Genomic DNA, 5,000 nt, shown 5'->3' with positions numbered 1-5,000 from the left:
GGTGCACTGAGAGAGACAGTAGGGGTAACTGGGTTCACTGAGAGACAGTAGGGGTAACTGGGTGCACTGAGAGAGACAGTAGGGGGTAACTGGGTTCACTGAGAGAGACAGTAGGGTTAACTAGGTGCACTGAGAGAGACAGTAGGGGTAACTGGGTTCACTGAGAGAGACAGTAGGGTAACTGGGTTCACTGAGAGAGACAGTAGGGGTAACTGGGTGCACTGAGAGAGACAGTAGGGGTAACTGAGAGACAGTAGGGTAACTGGGTTCACTGAGAGAGACAGTAGGGGTAACTGAGTTCACTGAGAGACAGTAGGGGTAAATGGGTGCACTGAGAGAGACAGTAGGAACTGGGTGCACTGAGAGAGACAGTAGGGGTAACTGGGTTCACTGAGAGAGACAGTAGGGGTAACTGGGTGCACTGAGAGAGACAGTAGGGGTAACTGGGTTCACTGGAGAGACAGTAGGGTAACTGGGTGCACCGGAGAGACAGTAGGTAATCAGGGTTTGCACTGAGAGAGACGGTAGGCACTGGGTACTGAGAGAGACAGTAGGGGCAACTGAGAGAGACAGTAGGGGGTAACTGGTGCACTGAGAGAGACAGTAGGGGCAACTGAGAGAGACAGTAGGGGTAACTGGGTTCACTGAGAGAGACAGTAGGGGTAACTGGTGCACTTGGAGAGACAGTAGGGCAGCTGGGTTCACTGAGAGACAGTAGGGGCAACTGGGTTCACTGAGAGAGACAGTAGGGGTAACTGGGGTGCACTGAGAGAGACAGTAGGGGGTAACTGGGTTCACTGAGAGAGACAGTAGGGTAACTAGGTGCACTGAGAGAGACAGTAGGGGTAACTGGGTTCACTGAGAGAGACAGTAGTAACTGGGTGCACTAGGAGAGACAGTAGGGGTAACTGGGTGCACTGAGAGAGACAGTAGGGGTAACTGGGTTCACTGAGAGAGACAATGCAAGGGTAACTGGGTTCACTGAGAGAGACAGTAGGGGGTAACTGGGTTCACTGAGAGAGACAGTAGGGGTAACTGGGTTCACTGAGAGAGACAGCAGGGTAACTGGTTCACTAGAGAGACAGTAGGGGTAACTTTGGGTTCACTGAGAGAGACAGTAGGGGGTAACTGAGTTCAATGAGAGACAGTAGGGGTAACTGGGTGCACTGAGAGAGACAGTAGGGGTAACTGGGTGCACTGAGAGAGACAGTAGGGGTAACTGGGTTCACTGAGAGAGACAGTAGGGGTAACTGGGTGCACTGAGAGAGACAGTAGGGGTAACTGGGTGCACTGAGACAGTAGGGGCACCTGGTGCACTGAGAGACAGTAGGGGTAACTGGGTGCACTGAGAGAGACAGTAGGGGTAACTGAGAGAGACAGTAGGGGTAACTGGGTGCACTGAGAGAGACAGTAGGAGTACCTGGGTTCCCTGCTGTTTCACTACAGATATATGATCCAGTTTGACATGAAATCAGCAGAGACTGTATTAGGTCTTCAGCTGTTATTCCATTGTCCTGTCTACACAAGGCTGTCTACACCAGGCTGTCTACACAAGGCTGACCACACAAGGCTGTCTACACAAGGCTGTCTACACAAGGCTGTCTACACCAGGCTGTCTACACAAGGCTGTCTACACAAGGCTGTCTACACCAGGCTGTCTACACCAGGCTGTCTACACCAGGCTGTCTACACCAGGCTGTCCCACTGTACGGTGCCCTGTGTCCTTGTCTGAAACAGTGTCACCGTGCTGCTAACAGACTGTGAAGCTAAACAGCTGGAAGTGATGGGCATCTGTGAGGACTCCCCAGCTGCTACCCCCCACCTCGAGGAGAGAGGGAGAGTACTCCCCAGCTTCTACCCCCCACCTCGAGGAGAGAGGGAGAGTACTCCCCAGCTTCTACCCCCCACCTCGAGGAGAGAGGGAGAGTACTCACCAGCTGCTACCCCCCACCTCGAGGAGAGAGAGAGAATACTGACCAGCTGCTACCCCCCACCTCGAGGAGCGAGAGAGAATACTGACCAGCTGCTACCTCCCACCTCGAGGAGAGAGAGAGGGAGAATACTCACCAGCTGCTACCTCCCACCTCGAGGAGAGAGAGAGAGAGAATACTCACCAGCTGCTACCTCCCACCTCGAGGAGAGAGAGAGAATACTGACCAGCTGCTACCTCCCACCTCGAGGAGAGAGAGAGAATACTCACCAGCTGCTACCTCCCACCTCGAGAGAGGAAGATACTGACCAGCTGCTACCTCCCACCTCGAGGAGAGAGAGATACTCACCAGCTGCTACCTCCCACCTCGAGGAGAGAGAGAGAATACTCACCAGCTGCTACCTCCCACCTCGAGGAGAGAGAGAATACTCACCAGCTGCTACCTCCCACCTCGAGGAGAGAGAAGAGTACTCACCAGCTGCTACCTCCCACCTCGAGGAGAGAGAGAGAATACTCACCAGCTGCTACCTCCCACCTCGAGGAGAGAGAGAGAGTACTCACCAGCTGCTACCTCCCACCTCGAGGAGAGAGAGAATACTCACCAGCTGCTGCCTCCCACCTCGAGGAGAGAGAAATACTCACCAGCTGCTACCTCCCACCTCGAGGAGAGAGAGAGAATACTCACCAGCTGCTACCTCCCACCTCGAGGAAAGAGAGAGAGAATACTCACCAGCTGCTACCTCCCACCTCGAGGAGAGAGAAGAATACTCACCAGCTGCTACCTCCCACCTCGAGGAGAGAGAGAGAGAGAATACTCACCAGCTGCACCTCCACCTCGAGGAGAGAGAGAGTACTCACCAGCTGCTACCTCCCACCTCGAGGAGGAGAGAAATACTGACCAGCTGCTACCTCCACCTCGAGGAGAGAGAGAGTACTCACCAGCTGCTACCTCCCACCTCGAGGAGAGAGAGAATACTCACCAGCTGCTACCTCCCACCTCGAGGAGAGAGAGAGAATACTCACCAGCTGCTACCTCCCACCTCGAGGAGAGAGAGAATACTCACCAGCTGCTACCTCCCACCTCGAGGAGAGAGAGAGAATACTGACCAGCTGCTACCTCCCACCTCGAGGAGAGAGAGGGAGAATACTCACCAGCTGCTACCTCCCACCTCGAGGAGAGAGAGAGAATACTCACCAGCTGCTACCCCCACCTCGAGGAGGGAGAGAGAGAGAATACTGACCAGCTGCTACCTCCCACCTCGAGGAGAGAGAGAGAGAGATACTCACCAGCTGCTACCTCCACCTCGAGGAGAGAGAGGGAGAATACTCACCAGCTGCTACCTCCCACCTCGAGGAGAGAGAGAGAGGGAGAATACTCACCAGCTGCTACCTCCCACCTCGAGGAGAGAGAGAGGGGAGAATACTCACCAGCTGCTACCTCCCACCTCGAGGAGAGAGAGAGAGAGAATACTCAGCTGCCACCTCCCACCCTCGAGGAGAGAGAGAGAGGAGAATACTCACCAGCTGCTACCTCCCACCTCGAGGAGAGAGAGAGAGAATACTCACCAGCTGCTACCTCCCACCCGAGGAGAGAGAGAGAATACTCACCAGCTGCTACCCCTCCCACCTCGAGGAGAGAGAGAGGGAGAATACTCACCAGCTGCTACCTCCCACCTCGAGGAGAGAGAGAATACTCACCAGCTGCTACCTCCCACCCGAGAGAGAGAGAGAGAACACTACCAGCTGCTACCTCCACCTCCGAGGAGAGAGAGAGGGAGAATACTCACCAGTTGCACCCCACCCCGAGGAGAGAGAGAGAATACTCACCAGCTGCTACCTCCCACCTCGAGGAGAGAGAGAATACCACCAGCTGCTACCTCCCACCTCGAGGAGAGAGAGAGAATACTCACTCAGCTGCTACCTCCCACCTCGAGGAGAGAGGGAGAATACCACAGCTGTTACCTCCCACCTCGAGGAGAGAGAATACTCACCAGCTGCTACCCCCACCTCAGGAGAGAGAGAATACCACCAGCTGCTACCTCCACCTCGAGGAGAGAGAGAGAGAGAGAATACTCACCAGCTGCTACCTCCCCCTGAGGAGAGAGAGAATACTCACCAGCTGCTACCTCCCACCTCGAGGAGAGAGAATACTCACCAGCTGCTACCTCCCACCTCGAGGAGAGAGGGAGAATACTCACCAGCTGCTACTCCCACCTCGAGGAGAGAGAACAATACCACCAGCTGCCACCTCCCCCAGGAGGGAGAGAGAGAGAATACTGACCAGCTGCTACCTCCCACCTCGAGGAGAGAGAGAGAGAAATACTCACCAGCTGCTACCACCCACCTCGAGGAGAGAGAGAGAGAGAATACTCACAGCTGCCACCTCCCACCTCGAGGAGAGAGAGAGAGGAGAATATCACCAGTTGTTACCTCCCACCTCGAGGAGAGAGGGAGAATACTCACCAGCTGCCATCTCCACCCCGAGGAGAGAGAGAGAAACACTCACCAGCTGCTACCTCCCACCTCGAGGAGAGAGAGAGAGCACCACCAGCTGCCACCTCCCACCTCGGGAGGAGAGAGAGAGAATACTCACCAGCTGCCACCCTCCCACCTGGGAGGAGAGAGACAGAGAGAATACTGACCAGCCACCTCCCACCTCGAGGAGAGAGGGAGAGTACCACCAGCTGCCACTCCCACCTCGAGGAGAGAGAGAGAATACCCACTAGTTAAGGGCCCCTCCCAGAAGGGAGGGAGAGAAAGAATACCACCAGCTGCTACCTCCCACCTCGAGGAGAGAGAGAAGAATACTGACCAGCTGCCACCTCCCACCTCCGAGGAGAGAGAGAATACTGACCAGCTGCTACCTCCCACCCCGAGAGAGAGAGAGAATACTCACCAGCTGCTACCTCCCACCTCGAGAGAGAGAGAGAGAGAGAGAGAGAACACTACCAGCTGCTACCTCCCACCTCTGAGGAGAGTAGAGAGGAGAATACTCACCAGCTGCTACCTCCCACCTCGAGGAGGAGAGAGAGAGAATACCACCAGCATACCTCCCACCTCGAGGAGAGAG

The 5,000-nt window shown here is 55.4% G+C and overlaps 1 protein-coding gene across 2 annotated transcripts in view; it reads left to right on the top strand.

The window, feature by feature from the left end:
• The window catches only part of LOC124045480 (sodium-dependent neutral amino acid transporter SLC6A17-like), a 125,902-nt gene that overhangs the window by 22,936 nt on the left and 97,966 nt on the right, over positions 1-5,000 (top strand). The gene's annotated exons all lie outside the window — the stretch shown is intronic.

The sequence above is a fragment of the Oncorhynchus gorbuscha genome, linkage group LG10, assembly GCF_021184085.1.
Source record: "Oncorhynchus gorbuscha isolate QuinsamMale2020 ecotype Even-year linkage group LG10, OgorEven_v1.0, whole genome shotgun sequence".
Taxonomy (NCBI): Eukaryota; Metazoa; Chordata; class Actinopteri; order Salmoniformes; family Salmonidae; genus Oncorhynchus; species Oncorhynchus gorbuscha.
This window is presented reverse-complemented; position numbering and strand designations above follow the sequence as displayed.